Here is a 21,661-nt window from a genome sequence, read left to right as displayed (position 1 = left end):
TCAAACTCGTTTTTAGCCACAGAACCACTTGTTCTAAGGAAAAAGATTCGCTCTGATCCCTAGAGCTGCCCTAGTAGCTGATAATCTTCTGGTTTCTGCCTGCATGCATCCTTAAAATAAAATCCCTAGTCAAAGTCACACCAGAACAGAGGGAGAAAAGGAAAGCATGAGGGGAAAAAGAAAGAGGTGTTGGTAATCTTGACTGTCATTATCTCAGGTGACTTTATACATTTCCAGGGAAAATCTAACCCAAACTCCAATCTAACCCAAACTCCAATCCTTGCCCCATGCCTCCACTCCAGTTCAGCTCCTCACACTTGCGCAGCCACACCCAAGTCTTGGAAATCTTTGTTCCTCTTCTCCTCTCTAGCCACAGCAGCCTTTCCTGACAGCTCTGTCACTCCCCTCACTCTTGTGTTTCTCCCTTAGGGAAACAACTATTTCCTCTAAGTCAAAGCTTCCTGGAGGCATCACTGCCATCCCTAACCTGCATAGAGCTCATAAATTGCCTAAACCAGTGCTTCCCAGCCATTTGCATAACATAATAGAGAAAGATAACATTATTATTTTAATTAAAGTTAGCATTTTATTTTAATATTTTAAATGCTCCAGGCTACTTATGCCACTGGAGATAACAAGCCTGAGAGGTCTGGCAGTTCTGGCCATGCTCAGCCCTCGGAGGACTAGGGAGAGCTCTGTCTCAGCACACCAGTTAGCTGTAGCTACAGAAGACAGTGTGAGTTTTTGAGGGGGAAATATCTAGGAGGTCTTGACTTAAACCGTGTTTTGCTAATACCCTCAAATCTCTTACCCTTTTTTTCTCCCAACCAACCTGCCTTCAGCCCTAGAACAATATATTTAACTATGGCCCCCTTCAGCGCATGAACCTAAAAAGTCTTAGGTACTCTGGAGAAAAATCACACAGTAATGGGAACTGGTGCCAAGAACAATATCATGGTCTCAACTTCAGATAGGATCTCAAGACCTTCTGGCAATCCTTTGATGGGCTTCTAAGCAACTGTCTCTCCAAGTCCTCAAGATAGCATTTTAAGCCTTCACCATTCTCTTGAAAATCTCAAACCTAAGTCCTCAAAGACTCTTAGGCTCCCTTCATAGAGGAATATAGGCCATGGGGTTGGTATACTCTCAACTCTCCTAGACACTCAAATCCTGGAACTCCGTGTTCTCTCAGGTTTCAGTGGGAGAGAAACCTGACTGCCGGCTAATTCCTCCCACCCTCTCTCTAGATCCCACATTCTTTGAATTCCTTGAGGATGTTTTTCCATAAATTATCTACATCCTTTCCTACATTTAAGCACATCCTGTCTATTGGTTCTTTCTTAATCCAATGTTTATTTAAAGAACTTTCTTAATTCTATATTCCTCTATTTCTCTCCTTCCCAGCATAGCCAAGCTTCATGAAAAGAGCAGGAGACATTTATTCTCTCTTCTTCACCTCCCATTTACTCTTCAAACCGAAATGTTTCTGCCTCCCATCAATTGCCTGAATCTCCTCCTGTCAAGATCACTAATAACCTCCTAATTCCTCCATCCAATGGATACCTCCAGTCCTGAGTTTCCTGGCCCTTATCTTAGCCTTCGAGACTCTTGGCTCCCTTTATGAAACTCTCACCTCTCTTGATTTCTCTGATACCACTCTTTTCTGATTTTCTTTTTACCTCTCCAGAGGCTCCTTTTCAATTTCTGTTTTGAGTCCTTCTTCTCCAACCACCATCTCCTTTAAAAGTTAGTATGCTTCAGATTTCATGATGAGTCATCTCTTCTCACTTGACATACTTTCTCTGCAGTTTGGAAGTAATCTAACTTCCTAGTTTTAAATGGCACTCATGCACTTTAAAAGCTTTGCCTCTCTGTCTCCTTGATTATAATGCAAACATGTTGAGGGGAGGGACTTGTTTCTTATTCATTATTGTATTTCCAACATCTAGCATTACGTGATCAATAAATATTTGTGGAATTAATAAGGGAATTCATATCTGTATTTTTATCCCAGACCTTACTTTTATGCTCCGAGATTATTTATCATACTGCCTACTCTCCCTTTCCATTCAGATGTTCCCCAGATGTCCCCCAGATGTCTCAAGCACATATTTCACCTAAACTCATCACTTCTACATGATCCTTCTGGTGTTCAGACAGCAGCCACTCAGCTGGTGAGTGAGTCAAGGTGATTACCAACACTCATATTTTGGTATAGCTTTGTGGTTTTCTGCTCTAGGAGTTACCAGTTTTGAAAAGGAAATTATATTGCAAGAATAATATTTCAGAATTTAGTGACTCATACAAGTATACAAATGTAACCCTTGAAAATATATCCAGGGCTTACTGATCTTGTAGTATACCATAAACCCACACCTTCCTGTATTTGAACATCTGCTTTTTAATCTGCTTAGAACTACTGTCATGCTCCCTCAACTCCTTCTCATCTTTTAAAACAATAGATGAAAATAAATAAATAAATAAATAAAAATAAAACAATAGATGAGCTGTCAGTTCTTTCATGGAGGTCTTCTTGGTTTTTGCCCTCACCTGCCCAGACTGGAGTGCGTCCAGATGCTACTTGTCCAGAGCTCCTAAGGCTTGCCTTGCTCATAGACTGTATCACCTACCATAAGAATTACCTGTTGATTTGTTTCCTCCACCAAGTAATGAGCTTCTAGAGGGCAAAAAGGTTGTCCTGCTCTCTTATATTCTCTTATATTCTATAGCCCCAGAGACAAGTACAGTGCCTGACACAGAGTAAGTACTTAATAAATTTGGGTAAATAATGCTAGCAAGTTAGGAGTTTTGTTGATGAGATTGAGTGGAAAGAATAAAATTATGTACAATTAAATAGACCAATAGGTTAAACCATAAGTTTTCATCTGAAACACAATTTATATGCTTATATTTACTGATCTTCCAAAGGGGTCAATGAGTTCATCATCCTTAAATCTAATAAGGAGAAGTACAATGATGCATACTTATTTAATTAAGTGTCATGGTCACTCAGATTTAGCAGTGGTTCCACACAGTTCCCTAAAGTGACATGATAAATCTTCATCCACAATTTCCCATGGCATTTTCCTTCTTTCTGCCTTTCTACGTTTTTTCCTGCTTCCCACCTGGAATGTGATCCTGATGACTAGAATTCTGGCAGCCATCTTGGGGCCTTAAGAAAAAGACTAGAAAATCACAGAGACCTCTGTCCTGACATTTTTGAGCCACTGAACCAGTAACTACTTACCTCCAGACTTCTCATTACAAGAGAGAAATGAGCCCTAATGTGTTTAAGCCACTATGACTAATAGTCATATTAATTATATTAGTCATATTCCTAACTGGTAGAATAGCCAGCTATCTGATAGTATTCAAAGCATTTTGAGACATCTCTATTGTATACATCCCTGCCTCCCCACAAGCCCACTGCATCCCTTAACACACACATGACACTGCACTGCACATATACACATACCTTGTTCATCAGTTGGCCTAAACCTGAAATTCCACAATTTGAGACTCATTTCCTTAATTTATGCTCCTAGAACTAGTAACACTTAAACCTTAGACATTCATCCTTTCAATTAATATTTATAGCTTGTTCATCATGTGGCCTGACACTTTGCTAGGGATCCAAAAGTAAATAAGACACAATCACTGCTTCAAGGAACTTACACTCCAATGATAAAGTCATTCCTGAAAACTAACATTAAAAATAGAGACGGTGCATTTTTCATTTTTGCATATTCTATAAGAAAACAGAGTCTTAAAATAAAATTTCTCATGGTATTTTCAAAATCTTTCAACTCACTGGGAGTAAGAACACTTTCTGATGGAGATATGAGAAGTTTATAAATAGTACGGCCAGTTGGATGGCGTGAAATCCCATAACAGGGACTTAGATATGCCTGTATGGGGTTAAATTTAAGTGATCAATTTCAAAAGGTTCTTCTGAAAAATAACAAGTATGCTGGCACTGATGCTATTTCATCATGTTCTCACTTTTCTCCCTTCCCTCATCAAGTCTGAATTTCCACTCATTAGTCACTATGGAATGTGGGATTCTCTCAAATGAGGTTTCAACCTGACACCATCACAATTTCACCTTTCCATAGCTGAAAAAATTTGAGGCATCCATATAATAACCAACACTAGAGATGTGTAAATAATCTGCCACAGGCCCTCAGTGATTAGGATTGTTTGTCTAAAAATGTCCTTAGGTCAGCTAGCAGGATGCTGTTCTTCTAACCTCTTCCCATTCTGGGTTTGTTTTGTTTTGTTTTTTCCATTTGCTGACTTCTCACAGGATGTGAATTTGACTGTAATGTCACAGAACCATGTAGAAAGTTTTAGAATTAATCAAGACCATAAAGCATAGTCCATATGTCCTTCATCCTTAATTCTCAAATACAGTCTGTTGATGATGTTTATAAAAGATGTCTGCATGGCTATTAAGGACCCCCTGTTCCTCAAAAGATGACTTCTCAGTCATAGAAACATGTCTTAGTTTTTTTCTTCATCTTTCCTGAAAGTAGCACTACTCATAAGAAAAGAACAGCTAGTTTATCCCAAGAAGAATGGAGAGAATCCTTGACTGTCTAAATTTGCTAATCTCCTGAAATATCAAATATCTGACACTGCTTCAGATGATCCCCATCCATCACAGTCATGCAGACAAAAATCACTGACATTGAAAATTAAAATCCTACACTATTTTATAATGCATATTTTGTTCACCAGACAGATAATGAGTTCTTTTTAAAGGTATCACTGATTCAGCCACCAGTCACTGCCTGTCGGAAAATGGCAGATTGCTCTTCTGATAATGTGACATGGCATGAAATACATTGTTGAACATAGGCTGCTATTTAAATTACAAAGCTCACACCCTAAGGAAGCAATACCATTAATTGGAAAATGTCTTAAGAAAGATCACAATGTGTCACAACAATGGAGTATCCAGTTATGTTTTTTGGACAAAAAGAATAAAAGAAAATAATGCTAATTTTCTATTCAGTCCATACAAACCATTAGGTACATTTTTAATGTGGAGAAATATTTTTTAATTTTTATTGAAGTATAATGACATACTACACTATATTAGTTTCAGGTGTACAACATAATGATTTGATATTTGTATATATTGTGAAATGATCACCACAATAAGTCTAGTTAACATCCATCACCATAAATAGTTATAAATTTTTTTTTCTTGTGATGAGAACTTTTAAGATTTGTTCTCTTAGTAACTGTCAAATATGCAATACAGTATTATTAACTCTAGTCTCCAAGCTGTATATGACGTCCCCATGACTTATTTATTTTATAACGAGAAGTTTGTACCTTTTGACTCCCTTCACCTATGAGCTTGGTTTTATTTTTTCTGGTTTTTTTTTAGATTTCATGGGAAATTGTTTTTGTTTTCTTGTCTAGCTGTAGCAGAAATGCTGCCACTCTGAAACTCTCTCCATTTTAGTAAGATTCTTCTTTTATAAAGTTCTCTACTTCAGTTCTAACATTATCATATTCTTATATTGAATTATTTAAAGATAATAATTACCACTCTTCCAAAAATGCCTTGAGGCCTGCACTGCTTGGAAGGAGAATGAGGGTTTGATTTCCTTTTGGCAGGAGAGGGCTAGGCTTCTCTCCAGTTGGACTCACCAACCTGCCTGTCCTGTATGCCACACAGCCTCCTGTTGTAAAGGTCTAGATTCAGACTCTTTTTCCAGATTCCTCGTTTGGGTTTTTCATCAGTCCCAGAAGAGGAACACTTGGTGTTTTATCCTGACAGTCAAATTTAAGTTGCAGCAAAGACAAATGAGGAGGATAAGAACTCCTACCACCCCAGCCGGGTCAATCGAATCCACCCTGCAAATGCATGAAAAGTTAATGTTGTAGCCAAACCACCTCCCATCTTCCTGTTCAATCACCCCCAAACGCAATGCATTAGGACTTACCAGCTCTAATATGAAATCAGCCTTATTCTCTTACCAAAGAAAGCTGGACATGTAGATGTATCTAACTGGAAAATCAATTTTGATAAGAATGGCTAAATAGCGCATAGTTTATATATTTATCACAGTGACAATATTACTAAAAACCCACATAGATAGATTGAAATAAAGACATTCCACCTAAACGAAAAAAAATACTAAAAAAAAAGTATTAAATGTGTTCTAGTTACAACAGTCTCTGTGTTTTAACATTTTAAATCAGTCTTCCCTAATTTGATGATAGAATCCCCTAGTCCTTTATAAAGACAAAGATTACCCATGCAATGCCCTCCCAACGTTTTCCTAAGGGATTGAAAACTAATATGGGGAGAATTGGAGTTCATTGAGCTTCATGGTGTGGTGAAGACCTGGCCAGCAGCAAACATGGCTTCTCCCCTCACCCCGTTCCAGTGCCCCCTGATCCATCAAGGACTCAGTCCAAAGTTCCCAGTTCAAGACAAAAGAGAACTTAAAACATTTGTTCAGAACGGAGATGAATTGACCAAGTTAGGTTTTTGCTAAGTGGGCAGCTACCTTTCAGTGGGTGCAACATTTATTGAACCAGCCAACAGGCAGGGTCCTGTGTCAGATCCTGTAGAGGAGATGAAGAGGAAAATGCATATAGGGACTTGGACCCAGCAGGGGAATCCCCAAGTATGCAAGTAACTGCCATAAACAGATCCCTAACCTTCAGCTCTCAGCTTAAATGCTGCTTCAGACAGGCTCTTCCCCTTTCCCTCCCTAAATCTAAATAGGTCTCCCTTGTTAGCCTTTCTCCTGGTATGTTTTTGTTTTCTTTCCTAACTCTTGCTGTAATATACAATTATATATTTAATTCATATTAATTTGTTTTGTATTTGTCTCTGCCATTTAGTTGAAAGAAGGCAGGAATGGCTTGTTCTGTTTGTTTTTTTCCTTTTTCTCACTGTTACTCAGAACTTGGCATGACTGTTTAGCACTGTGAGGTGGACAAGGGGGAATGCTTGTAAAACTTGATTCAATAACCAAAAGTGAGTTACAAATAAAGTGCAATTAATTGACCTGGGGAGACTTGGGAAGATTCCATAGAGGAAGAAAAACTTAGAAAATTAAGATTTCAGCATTCAAACAGGGAGGGAAAGAATGCATCCCTACTGGCTGAGGGAAAAACGTGAGTAAATGCAGAAAGAGAGGAAAATGCAAGGCGTATTTCTGAGTAGTGGGTTAAATTAGGGTATATCACTTATGAGGGAGGAAGTAAAAAATAAATCTGAAGAGAGGTGGGGGACTACTTGCGGAGGTTCTGGGTGATATACTAAAAATTTGGGCACTTGATTTTATAATACTTAGTCATAAAGTTTTTTGATCCTGTATATAGCTCTGTTTCCTCGTCTCAAAAATAGAAATCGCAATGCTGAATAAACCAACTTTAACAAATTGACTTGGGGAATAATATACATGAAGATTTTTTTTTCCCTTTTAAAACACAATCAAAGTTCTTGATATTGCTCATGTTGACTATAAAATGAACCTAACATTTAAATATAAAATGATGAGTGATAGAACACAGCGCTTGATTTGTGCTGTTTCTTCTTGGCCATTGTTTTCTTCATCTGACATTTTATGAACAGTTGGACTTTAATGCAGCGTCTAGTACACCAAAGGTTGAACGTCTGCCGCCAGCTTCCATGGGTGAGTGCCGATGTATGTGTACACCAATTAGCCCTTGGGAAATATGTGTTTCTGTCGATGAGATTTGCAGTAGCATTCTTTGCCATTGGGTCAGGATCTGCTTTCATTTCACTTTAAAGAGCATCACTCCCCACAATGGGTCAAGCGCTGGGACAGGCTCCTGTGCCAGGAGGAAGCAAATGAAAAATTTCTGAATTAAACACAACAGTGCATCAAATCGAGCCTTTCCCATTCCGAGTAATAAGAATGTGTTACCCCATCCACCTGGCTCTGCGGCCTTCTGTACCCCTGGCTTCTTGATCTTAAGCTTGCATTTGTCCTTTATAATTTGTGACTTTTGGTTTCCATTCTGGTATTTTACTTCTGGCCTGTCCTGACCTTCAAATTCTATGGGCATTAAACTGCTTTCTTAATTACTTCTTTGACTTAATAAAAATCATAATTATAGTAAAGGCTAACCTTACAGGGTACTTGCTGTCTGCCAATTGCTATACACTCATTATTGCATTCTTGAAATAATCCTTCAACGTGTGTATCTTTATTCCGTTTTATAGATAATGAAATGGAATCTCTAAAGTGATAAACATCTTGTCTAGGTCACACAACTGGTAGATGGCAGAAGCAGAATTTATACCAGGTCTGTCTGATGCAACATCCATTTTCTTTCTACACTAACACTCAAACTCCTGCTGTTTAACTCCTGCACATCTAAGCTCTTCATTTCCTACCAATTTGCTGACTCACAGCCTGGGCTACACCTATATTCTGCCTTTCTCCAACTGTCACTGATTTACGGAATCAGGGAAATAAAATCAGGTTCCATCTAGTTTGTTGGAAAACACTGACTATGGAGTCACATCATTGATTAGAATCCGAATTCTTGCATTTCATATACACTGCATGCCTTTTGGGATGGTATTTATCCATTTGGAACCTGGATGCATCACCTATCAAGTTAGAGGACTTCTCTAGACGATACATAACAAAACTCCCAGGCTTTCTCTCCGGGGCATGCCCTCAGCCCATCTGTGCTGGCACAAGGACAGGCTCTGTCTATCCTCTCCTGATGTGCCACCATATTTGGAATGATACCTTACATTTCGCTTGTGCTTTCTTGACCAGGCAATGTTTGCCACTTGTCTTTATAAAGATAAACAGTGTCCCCTTTATGAGAAGCCACTGAAAAATCCTTTCAGATTTCAGTACCTGAAAAGGCTTAGCTTCTCCTGAGTAATTTTTCATGTGTTAGCCCTATAGACACTATGCACTTGGAAATCATCAGATTCTTTCTGTCTTTTGATTGCTAGAAAACTCAGAACCAAATATTGGCCTATCTCTAGAAACTGTTAAGAGTCTTATGGAATGCTCTTTGTATACTAAATTTATATCCAATTTCCCTTACTGTTCATTATTTACATCTGTTCTAATTGTCACAACTATTCATTCATTCTCTTTTCCTATATATGATCCTGTATATGATTGAAGAATGGGGCAGAAATGTTTACTAATGAATGTATACTAATGAATGAATAGATAGGTGGATATGTAGATTCATAACTAAACCAATAAATAAATATGGAATGCTTTTCTACAGCTACTGACCAAACAGTAAATTTTAGTTTTAATATATTTAGGTCTTGATTATTCCACAACAGCTTATACAAGTGGCCAAAAGCAGCATTGTCTTTAGTAAACTGAAAATGTCTTCAATAGTAGAATCATGAAAAATGATGCCACCAGCAGAATAAAATTTGTCTGCTATGCATTAGGACATTGTTTAGGGTAAAAAGTGATACGTCAATTTTGCCTGCAAAGTAAGAAGTTCCCTGTGGTTTTTTTTGATGCCAGCCAAACTGCAGGGAATCATAGCACTGTTAAATCAATCAAACAATTAGCCCTTATTAGGATTATGTTTCAAAAGTACACACATACCCATATATAAAAGACCACTTTGTTAAGAATGAGGACACCACAGCCTTATAGGAATAATCCATGTGGATTTATAAAAGTCTTGTTCCAGCTTAGAACTCTGAATCTCATAGATTCAAACTTCTTAGATGCTTTTTCTCACCCTCCTCTAAAACAAATTAAAACACTCCTATTTCCATTTGAATTAGAAAAAAAATAATGGCCTTTTTCTTAGGTTTGGTGTTTAAAGAACTAATCAGCATGAAAACACTGTATGTACCACTAGTGGTGTACTGTATTTGAAACCTGCAGAAATTCATCCAGACTTTTGTTTTACTCGGAAAATGTTTATTGAGCAACTACCATGTACCAGGCACTGTGCTAGATCCTGACAATACAACAATAAATAAGACAAAGGGTCTGTCCTCTTGGATCTTACATTCTCCTAAGGTAAGACAGTAACAGTACAGCACAGTACAGCCCAGTACAGATAGGAACAAAAACAATTGCAGATACTGATAAGGATTAAAAAAAAAAAAAAAAACAGTAATAAGGTTACATTAGTCAGTATACAATCAAGGAAATCTCTAAAATAAAGGTAATGAATTAGTGAAAGAATGGAAGAGTCAAATAGGACAGTGAGACTTTCCAGAGATTAGCAAGAGCAGAAATGTCATTACCACTCCTAGGTCAGAGGGACAAAGGAATAATGTCGTGTTAACCAGATTCGAAGGACTGGGGTCATCATGGGAGAAGCTGGAACCACTGTGCACCTGAAGGAGTGAGCTGGAGCCACAGAGAAAAAAATAGGCACTGCTGGAGACATCACTCCAGGCAGAGAAAGGGGGAGGAAATAACCTTCCATCTCTGCGTCAGTGCCACCCATTGGTCAAATGCGACAGGAATCCAGCTGACATGCCAGCCTGGAAAATACAGCGTGAAGTAGTCAGCCCCCACTGTCCAAGAGTCCAGTGGGAGATGGGCAAGCATGGGATCTGAGGTCAAACAAGCCCAGGTTTGCACAAGAATAAAAAGTGACCAGGGAGCAGAGGAGCTATTTTAAATAGTAGACAGGGATGGTCATTCTAGGAGGTGACATTTGACAGGGACCTGAAGACGAGAAGGAGAAAGCCCGGGGGGATCTGAGGAGAGCATTCCAGGAGGAGAAACAGCAAGTATAAAGGCCCTGAGGGCGGAAAAGACCTTGTCAAGCTTGAGCAATGGCAGAAGACTACATGTAAAGGAGAGATGGGAGATGTGATCAGACAGTCGACTGGAAACAGCTCATTGTAGGCTCTTGAGGGTCATGATAAGGAGTTTAGATTTTATTATTGTATTAAATGAAGAAATCTTGATGTGTCTTCTCTATTTGCAAAATAGGTACTGTGGAAATTGAGCATGATATGGCTTAAAATTTGCCTGCCAATCTTAGGGAAAGATGGCTCAACTCTGACCTTGCGAGGACAGTAATGTCGAGCTGGAGGATAGTTCTCTGGCTATGTCCCTTGGCTACGTGTCTTCATCCTTGCCTGTGTCTCCCCATTCTCAACAGTGCACATGTATTCAAATCAACTTGGAAGAGAATTTGTGAGCAAGCACCCAAACAAACAGAACTCACGCTTCACTATCACCCTTCCTCCCATGTAAATGTGGAGAAAGTTCCACTAACTTCAAGTCACCAACCTAGCTACTGATCCAAGCCCTGGCAACTCATTTTCTCCTGATTCTTTCTAAGCACCACAGATAAGAATCTCTGTCCTTGGTTCTATTACTTTATTGTTCTTTATAAGAAAAGGGCAAGAAAAAAAAGAAATGGCAAGGAAAAAAACAGTAAGCTATTAATGAGAATTCTGACCTGTCTGGAGATGGTCTTTTATGACTTATAATATTGCCATTAGGTTGCTAGTGATTTTAGGAACTATAAATTTTATACAACGTAGACTCATTATCCTCATCATCTTCTACTTATTAACCAAAATTTATTTAAATCAATTAACAATATGGAAAACATTTTTTCTTTAAAAATTTATGGAGACAACAATATAAATGACAAGGAACAACAAGAAAAAATTTTTTAATAAAAAATTTTAGGGAGTATTAAGTGATAAATTAGATTAAGGTATATGTGGTATTTATCTGTTCAGGAAGTAGTTCGTTAAGTCCCTACCACACACCAAGCATCATGGCAAGTACTGAGGTCACAACTAGAATGTGGTCCCAGACGTGGTCCTGGACCTCCTAGAGATTTATGATTAATGACCACGTCTTGTATTTCTTGTGGCAGCTACAACAATGCCTTTGCACATAGCAGGTGTTAAATAATTATAGGTCAAATGAATTAACATGTGATTTCCATTTTATGTATTAATTTCATCAAAAGGAACCAATTTTTGTAACAGTTAACTTACAGCCAGAAAAATCCACGTTAGAATACCAAGCAAGCAGGTTTAAACGGAAAACCGACTTTATTCAGTTAAAATAAAATTGTTAAAGTCAAGAGCCAAAATGGCATGCGAAAAATGGTATATCACTGAGAAAAGGATACAGAAACATTTAAAAAGTGAACTTTTGAGTAAAGTTTTCAAAAAGCAAAAAAAAAGAAAAGAAAAGCCTAAACTGACTTTCCCAGTAAGAAGGAAGGTTTAGCAATGACTGGGAGGCAATAGTACAACTGATAATCCAAGAATCCAGTACCTGCTAAAACCCCATATAAAACATCACCTTTTCAAGTTGTGTAATTTAATGTGGAAGCAAATTAGCATAGCACATAGAACAGAAAAGATAATGTCAGTTATTTCCAACATTTATCTGGAAAGTTATACCCAAAGTTCACTTAATGGGAACACATAAGATGTGTGACTGTGTGAAAGATCAAGTGTTTGCTATATAATAATACTATTTTTCCTCATTTACCCCATTCTTATAGCCTCTCATACCTGTAAAAATTCTCTAGCATCATATATCGTCAGAGATAGAGTGAAAATCTCTTATTATTATCTACTGTATGATCAGTAAGCTAATTAACCTAACAGTAATGCTTACTATAATAATCTCTGAATGTTTTGAAACCTGAAATTTTCTAAATGTTTGGTGATATAGATGTTAAAACATTACATTTTTAAAGAATCAAGCCAGGATCAATGAAAGAACAGCCAAATGAATGAGACTATATGTCAACCTTGTGTTAGACACTAGAGAATATTATACAGAAATAATACTAAAGAAAAAGTGATGAAGAATTCAATTTCCATCATTTCACGTAATTAAAAGATAGGCTGAAATAATTTTAACTTGCAGGAGAGAAATACTCCACCAAATCTGGCCAAAGATCTGCTTTTCTAAGGAAATAAAAGAAGTTCATTGTATCCAGATTTAGGATAAATCTGTTCCTGTAAGCAGAGGCATCTGTTGTTACTAGCATTTTTTGGGTGTGTGAATATGAATTGAATATGAATTTTACTTTCATAAGCTTCTTTTTTCATGTAATTTCCAAATTCAAAAGTTCTAGAGAGATTTAAAGAAAAGGAGTCCGCCCAAACTCTAAAGAACATGGGATATATCTTAACTAGAAGGAAGAATCAGTGTGACTGTTGAGAAACAATGTGCTTCTATGCCTGTTTAGCCTGGTAACTCAGGGTTTTAACAAAGTAATGTATTAGTCTTGTATTTGTGAAAAACCGAAGACCACTACAGTTCTTTGACGGCAGGAATGTACCAAGTAAATCTGAAGCATCTGCAGGCCGAGCAGGATGGAATGGGGCCAGGAATCAGACAAGCAGGGAATGTATTTCTTCCCCTAAAGTTAAATGAATATATATCCAAGGAAAATGGCTGTTGTGATGGTTGATTATCACAGAGAAGTTCAAGCTTCGAACCTGGTTTTAGCTTCCCTTGTGTCAGTATGAGGATTTGCACACACTTACCACCAGGTTCCATCTTTACAGCTAAAGCTTTGGCAGAGTAGTTAGGAATGCTTATTCTGGAAGCAATGAGAACTGGGCTCCAGGCCCAGCTCCACCCCTTCCCAGCTGTGTGACCCTGGGTAATCGGTTTACCTTTGCAAACCTCATCAACTTCACGGGATGGTGAGGGCTGTGGGAGATAAAGCTTATCTCCCCACCACTGAGAGTTTTTTCCAGGTCCAGAGACCTGCACTGGCCTCTCTCCATGTTCTATTTGCTCTGCTCTGCCTCTGGGGAAAGACTTCTCTGGTTAGTAAATTTGGAAGGAATAATTGTTCACACTCAGCCTCAAAGAGCAAGCATGGCTACCAAAACCATAGAGAACAAAGATATGTTCTGCTTTTCCATGCCTTACATCTTACCCGGGAGGCCTGCCCCGGTTCAGCATAGTCATGATTGCTCAGTAAGACTTAGTGCCACGTCTCGCAACGTGGCCTCTATTAATAATCAAGGTGAGACTTACCCTTCTATTTCTCTCTTTTATCTTCTCAATGAGTTTAGAAGCCTGATGGGGAAGACGCGTGTTATTTACTAGGTGTCCCCTTGGAGATCCCAATATTTACTGTTATTATTACTACTAGCTATCACTGGTCATTCACTGATTTGGGAAAGGGGAAAGGGTTGGAAATATTAAGTACTCTGCATTACCATTCCTCAGAAATTCATTAACATCTATTGGATAAATTATAAAATAGTGGAACTATAGGGAACCTTAAAGACCATCTAAACTAATGCCATCTTGATACAAATAGGAACCTTAGTGCTTAAATTGATCCCAGTCCTATAGATAGCCAGGAGCAGAATCAAGACACAACCCAAGTTTTCAGACTCCTGATTCTCCAGACTCCTGATCTAATGTGCTTCTTACCACTCCCTCCTGTACCCTTGCAGCTGCTCTAAATCAGCAATTCATTCTCAGTTTTTCTTTAGCACTTTTTTTTAACTAGTAAATTTCTCTTTTATTCTCAATTCCGAGTTGGGGTTTTGGAGAGCACCTCAGAAATAAGGAGGGGAGCCAGGAAAACTAAGTAGTAGTTTAGATCACTTGGTTTGACTCAGGACAGGAAGTGCTATATTCATATCAAATAGTTTATTATAGTTTTTCAAGACAAGCCAAAGATTTGCCAGCCCAGTGGTTCACAAGTGTGGTCCCCAGTCCAGCAGCATCTGGAAACTTGTTAGAAAGGCAACTTCATTAGCCCACCCCAAAACTACTGTCTCAGTCTGCTAGAGCTGCCATAACAAAATACCATAGACTGGGCGGCTTGAACAACAGAAATCTGTTTTTTCACAGTTCTGGAGGCTAGAAGTCTAAGATCAAGGTGTCTACAGATTTGATTTCTTCTGAGGTCTCTCTCTCTCTCTCTGGCTTGCAAATGGCTGCCTACCTGCTGTGTCTCCACATGGCCTTTCCTCTGTGTGTGAGCATCCTTGGAGTCTCTTCCTCTTCTTATAAGGAAAATCAGTCCTGTTGGATTAGGGCCCCACTCTTATGACCTCATTTAACCTTAATTACCTCTTTAAAGGCCCTATCTCCAAATGCAACCACATTCTAAGGTACTGGGGTTGCAGCTTCAATATATAAATTTTGGGAAGACATAATTCAGTCCATAACACCCATTGAGTAGGAAACTCGGAGGTTGGGGCCCAGCAATCTGTGTTTTCATAAATTCTCCAGGTGATTTTAATGATTTTAATTTTAATGATTGAGAGCTACTGTGCCAGCCGGTGAGGACACCAACTCTCCGTAAGGAAAGGGGAGTCTGGGCTGAAGCAATGAGGTTATCATGAGGATCTACGGATTTCTGAGAGAGGACTGATTCTGGTTCATAGGCCCACACACAAAGACTAATCTAGAAGACCTCAGGACCAGTGGTGTTGTGGGAAAAATGCGAGTGTGAAATAAAGGGAGCTCTAAGCAAAGAGTCTAACCGTGGAGCTTGGGCCCAGGCAAGGTTCTAGACAGCAAGGGCATGACTGCAGCCTCCATCAGATACCGTGTGTGCTGGAAGCACATGCAGGAGCAGATAGATTAGACTCCAGTCCTTTCTCCAGCTGGCTCTGGGAAGCAGACTGATCCTTGTGGACTGAGTAAACCACCCCACTTGGATTCTTAGATAATTCTGGAAGTGGTGGGATCTCAAACGAGAACTATGCTCTATTTTAACACATTGAAGCCTACCTCAAAATGCAAATGTAAGATACAAGAGGCAATATATTAATAACGTCACTATTGAGATTAATTAATCTCAAAGGAAAGATTGCTCTGTTTCCTGAATGAGGTAGGAAGGAGTAAAAGAGAGACATTTTAGGATTTCAAATCCTGGCTGGCTGTCAGAATCACCTGAGGATATTGTCAAAAAATGGATTTCACAGAGGCCAGCCCCATGGCCTAGTGGTTAAGTTTGACACACTCCACTTTGGCGGCCAGGGTTCAGTTCCTGGGCGTGGATCTACACCACTCATCACGGGCCACGCTGTGGCAGCAACTCACATATAAAATAGAGGAGACTGACACAGATGTTAGCTCAGGGCCAATCTTTCTTAGCAAAATAAAAATGGGTTTCACAGACCTGCCCCTGTCTGACTGAATGACTCGCCAAAGATAGGGCTCAAGCCTCACTGCTGCCTGGTCTTGTGGGTAAGTGGAAAGTTGGAATGACATACACAACTAACTGAAATAGTGCTTCATCATTATTAAGCAACAGAGATATAAAAACAGTACTCATACTTTTTTTGGTTTTTTTTTAGTGAGGAAGGTTAGCCCTGAGCTAACATCCGTCGCCAATCCTCCTTCTTTTGCTGAGGAAGATTGGCCCTGGGCTAACATCTGTGCCCATCTTCCTCCACCTTATATGTGGGATGCCTACCACAGCATGGCTGGACAAGCAGTGCATAGGTCCATGCCCAGCATCCAAACCCATGAACCCAGGGCCACCGAAGCAGAGCATGCAAGCTCAATCATTATGCCACCAGGCCAGCCCCAGTACTCATACTTTTTATCACATATTTTACAAGAACTGGAAAAAGAAAAGAAATGAGAGAAGTGTATTACAAAATAACTCCAGGTTTAGAATTTAGATATTATGAAATGACAGCACTGACATGGGAAATGGAATAAAAATTTCTTCCCCCCTCTCTCTTTTCTCTTACCCTAGTGCGGCTATCTGCGTGAAGCTGTCTGGCACCTTGACCCATTCGCCACACACAGGTATGCTACTTGCTGACGCTACGTTAGGATGCCACCATTTCAGCACTGGGAGTATGACCCCACACCCATTTTTAAAATATACTTACTCTCCTTTGCCATTTAATGTTAATATAACTTTATATATATAGATATATATCTATATAGATATCACTTTTGTCAAAATTCAGATTAAACTTGAAAAACGTATTTTTTCATAGGGTAATGATCTAAACAATCAGCTATGTTAGTTATAAAAGAGATTCTAAAAATTAACACAAGCCCTCAGGCTCCAAAAATCTGAAACAAATTTGGCAAATTTCAAAACAAATTAAGTAAAATCATTTCCTTTTGAAATCTTGCGATGATCATGCTGTCTTCTTATCAGGCATCTGTGTTTCTAAAAATTCGCTCTCCTTTCAGACCAAATTTAGTTTACTTTTATATAAGTGCCTTACTTCTGTTAATCATTTTGTAGAAGCTGCCTCCTTGTTTTTTAAAAATTAGCCTCTGGATGTATGCAAAATGGGTTCATGTGTTTCATCTTCCTAACATCAACAGAGATGACTAGAAACTCTGTTACATGGCTACTAATTCTACCTGTAACACAGACCTGAAAAATCCATTGCTCACAAATCAAGACAGGTTTATACGATATATGTAATAAGTTGACAAGATTTTTGCAGGAGGTTTTGATTAAATCACAGAACTAACAATTACATTGCTTTATTTATTTCAAACAGCCTCTTCTATATTATCAAAGTTTTTTGTTTGTTTTTACTTTTTTCTTTTTGCAACATTTTCTGCTATTTCCCACCATATTTGGCTATTTGAACTACAATTCATAAAAGGTCACCAGTAATAACTCATTGGTATAATTTTCACATTCATCTGTGGATTCAACTGTGTGGCAGTTGGTAATCTCAACCCACTTGATATAGTTCCCATAATATCACAAAAAGATGGCCTTTAAATAACTCTCTTCCATCTGCCTTAGATACCAATGGGGGAGAGGCTTCAAATTAACTTTGATAGTTTTAGTTAAGAATGTTAATGAACTTGTTTATATCATATTTGTCTCCAAAACATGAATGTGAAAACAACGTAGTGTATAATTACTTTTTAGAATCTACCCCTGTGTCTCCACAGAAATTTTGCACCTGTCCCAGATCTTTCTTTGGAGCTTTATGATCTGTTAGCAACATTAAACAGCTACCTCTGTTGGAACTAGAGACCAATGGGACCATTCCATGTGATTCCTGTGGTTCGTCTGAACACAGCTCCTCTCTTCTTGAAAGCACTAAGACAAACAGGTATATAAGATAAAATGTAGCATTTGCACACAATTCCCATTCTCACTGGTTTATGGGACAAGCACTTATTGAGTTCTTCTGCAGACTAAAGAATGTAATAAGCACTGGGGAATATGAAGGAGATATTCTCTTCGGGCCTCAAGGAGCTTACAGTACAAAGTGAAAAGTATAGTGTCACTACACAATTTGTTCCCTTGAGTACCGATTTTAAGCAAGATGTTATACAAGAAATAGGTGAAACAAACATGGAACCTGTCTTCTAGGAATTCACAAATAGGAGAGAGAAAGTAAAAAGGTGAAGAAGGCTGCAAATGACAAGTAGCATCAGTGAAGCATGGATAAAGTGCACTAGGTATTGAGAGAAGGATGGCAATGTGACCAGGAATGCTCAGAGCGAGATCTCTGCTATTTTGTTAAGCTATGATTATAAAAGGTTATCAGCGAAATTTCTTTTCATGAGAAGGATTCATGTAGAAAAAAATCATAAAATGGATATTAAAGTTATTTTCCAACATGTATCAAAATAACAGGATACAGTGTACTTGATAGCGTATGCCCAATAGAAACACATTTGCATAGCATCTGATCTGAGGTTTTTCACAGTGCTTTTGTTGGAAGTTGACAGAAGCCTTCCAGGTGTCAGTGTTTTCCCCAGAAAGACATTTTCCATTCCCACATCTCCACACAGAGTGAGTGTGACATTATATGCTAAAACGACATTGTCAGATTTTGGTCTAAAAAGGATCCTTATGAATCTGCCAAATATTTTTGTTTCCAGATATAACTTCCATCAGCAAATGTAACATGAAAAATAAATATGTAACTGGCTTTTAGGGCCCATGTGTTGAGCGTTTGGAAAAATTAATCTTCTAGAGAGTGCCATATTAGTGCTCTTCTGTGGCCAAACCATAGACATTGTACATTCAGTGTGGTACATTTCTGAAGGACAGAGTTTAGTTAATAAGTAAAAAACAATATTAGAAAGGGAGAAGTATTACATGGTAAAACCAAATGCTGTAATGCAATCCATGTTTCATACCTTGCATTTTTTGTCTTATACATTTATAGATTTTATTTTCTCAGTGTTTTACCTTATCCAACAAGACTCCAAATCCTTAAAGGTTAGTATTGGCTTTGACTTCTCTCCTGAAAGAAGGTCTTCTTCCCTGCCCTTTTCACCCATCCAGCTCCTACTTAGGACCGAACACAAATGAAACCCAAAGGAATACAGGATCAATACTAAGTATTTTACAAGCAAAAGATGGATGCAGACTATGATCCAAAATCCGAAGAACAGGCTTGTATATTAAAAGCTGCTAATCATTCTCAAGACTCTGAAAGCCTGTCAACAAGGACGTTCAAAAGCTGTCATCCTGGGAGGTATCCAAAATTGGAAGCAGGCAGCGCACACAGGTATCCGGAGACAAGAACCAGGGTTCAGACCCAGGGCAGCTCAACGCGATCTGCCCCACACTTGCACCTCACCCCGCGCTGTTTGCCGTGTGTCACCACAATGTTCAGCTGCTCTCACTCTGCAGCATCGCAAAATGGCCATATCACCTTGGACATAACCTCATCCCCTAAGGCCTTGCTCAGAGCCTCCACACCCTGATTCTTTACCCCAAATTCCCAGTAATTTTTCTCTTCCAACTTCCTGTACCATTGTCGAGTCTATTCTGCGCAATTAATAGAGCGTCTGACCACTTGTATTGTTAGATAAACTTGAAACACAAGAGTTTATAAAAAGAAGATGAAAACCAGGCTAAGAAAACCTGAGGCAAGGCTGGGGCAGAAAATGAAGTTTAGGCACATGTGTGGGTCAGTCGGCCCTGGTGGAAATTCAGATGCAGGCGATCACAAGGTGGAGCCTGTAACTAATGAAGCATTCTACAAAGGAAACATTTTCTAAATATCTGTGCCAAAAGCTGAGGTCAAAGTGGTAGTTCAGAACCACATTAGACAAGCCAGCAGGGCAGGAAAGTACTGAATATTAGAGCAGGCAACAGACCTTGGAATCCAGAGAGATTCTAAGCCAATTTTCAGGTGTGTTGTGACGGATAAAAGACACGGTGTATCTAAAGAAGATCCCCATTCTTTCCCCAGCAGCCCCACTCTTTCCAATCTCTCCCAAGAATCTTGGCCATATGACCTCACATGGAATCTTTCTTATTTGAGTCCTATTTAAAGCAAGCCATATCTGATTCGAGGACGCAGAGGGTCCCATGACCTTGCCATACCCGTTATGGGGCAGAAAGCCCCTAAGATCAGGGATCATAGCAGAGGACTTTGACTTTTTTGCTCTTTATTCCCAAACCCAATCCAGAAAAAATAAATAAATATGGAAAAACATAGGATTTTGCACATATTCAAAGTCAGGTTATTTTTAATATCCTATTAAGGTATTATTTGACACCCTGTTTATAAAAGAATGACTAGCCCCAGTTTTATCACCTCTGGGTTCTTGTGTCCTTCCTACGCTATGTCTATTGCCTTTATTGTGCTTGATGGATGCTTGCCCTACCATGACCCCTGCAGAGTTATCACACAACTATTTTTGAAGAATTAAATAAATTATAAAAGTATGTTTCCCATATTCCACACTTATCCCCCACCTGCAGCCACTAGCTGGCATTTCTTTCTGCTTTGAAATAGCAATTTCTGATCCCCAGAGGCTTATCAGAGTGAAACACACTTTCCTTGCTGGTGTATCCAGAGGTCTAACTCAGAAATGACTGGGCTTTTTTTTTTTCAGAAAGTTGTTGACACCCCTCCAATACCCAATAAAACTATTAATGGTCATATAAAAGTAAAACGACATTTAATTTGAATTTTTGATTGCTTTTTAGGGAGTTAGAAATACAAAATGCTCAACCACAAAAACAATAGATAACATACATAACAAATAAAATTGAGTGAATCAAAATTGTAAACAAATAAATGAATAAAACTCCAAACTCAGTCAATACTAGAGGGAGAGGAGAACCCAAACCATGTTAATCTTTCAGGAGGTGGTGCCCCAGCTAGATACACCCTGACTACAAGTTCTCCTAATAGGCCCTGAAACCACAAGGTAATTGCTCCTCCTTCATTCTTTTAGTGATAGAATACCAAAAGTGATTTAGCTGGGGGTGTGTTCACAAAGCTAGAGAGTACATTAGCCAGCCTCCCTTGCAGCTACAGAGGCTCAAATAACCGAGTTTTGGCCAATGGGATATGGCTGTAAGTACTGTGTGACAAATGCAGCTTTTGGCCTTAAACCTTTGGTGCCCTTTCTCCATTCCTACAGGCTGGAACAGGACCCTGGTACTGGTCACCATGTAAACAAGGACAACTGACACGACTGACCTTAAGCGGAACTCACCTGTTGCTATGACTGTCAAAAAAGAGATAAACTTGAATCTTATTTAAGCTATTGCACTTGAAAGGTCCCTTTGTTTCAACAACTTAGCCTTTGCCCTAAACATCGCATCCATCAATTCATATCCAGGCCTCATTTAAAACTGTGTCCTTCTGCCTTACCTTAGCGCCAATGAAGAATGCCCAAACACTCCTCCTTACTGAAAATGGAAAACTAGTTCCAACTACATTAACTGGGGTGAAGAAACAGATATAGTTCTCCTTGTA

General features: G+C 38.8%; 1 long non-coding RNA gene across 6 annotated transcripts in view; it reads left to right on the top strand.

The window, feature by feature from the left end:
• Positions 1 to 21,661, top strand: part of LOC147917348 (uncharacterized) — a 63,016-nt gene that overhangs the window by 37,226 nt on the left and 4,129 nt on the right. For 5 of the 6 annotated variants that reach the window (XR_015552030.1, XR_015552027.1, XR_015552029.1 and 2 more), the window contains 4 exons: positions 2,074 to 2,174; positions 16,696 to 16,748; positions 17,874 to 18,037; positions 19,225 to 19,450. This is a non-coding gene — a long non-coding RNA (uncharacterized LOC147917348). The remainder of the gene's footprint in view (positions 1 to 2,073; positions 2,175 to 16,695; positions 16,749 to 17,873; positions 18,038 to 19,224; positions 19,451 to 21,661) is intronic. The other variant, XR_015552028.1, reaches the window with a different exon arrangement.

The sequence above is a fragment of the Ceratotherium simum genome, chromosome 4 (genome assembly GCF_057802395.1).
Source record: "Ceratotherium simum simum isolate JZ-2026a chromosome 4, ASM5780239v1, whole genome shotgun sequence".
In the NCBI taxonomy this organism is placed as follows: Eukaryota; Metazoa; Chordata; class Mammalia; order Perissodactyla; family Rhinocerotidae; genus Ceratotherium; species Ceratotherium simum.
This window is presented reverse-complemented; position numbering and strand designations above follow the sequence as displayed.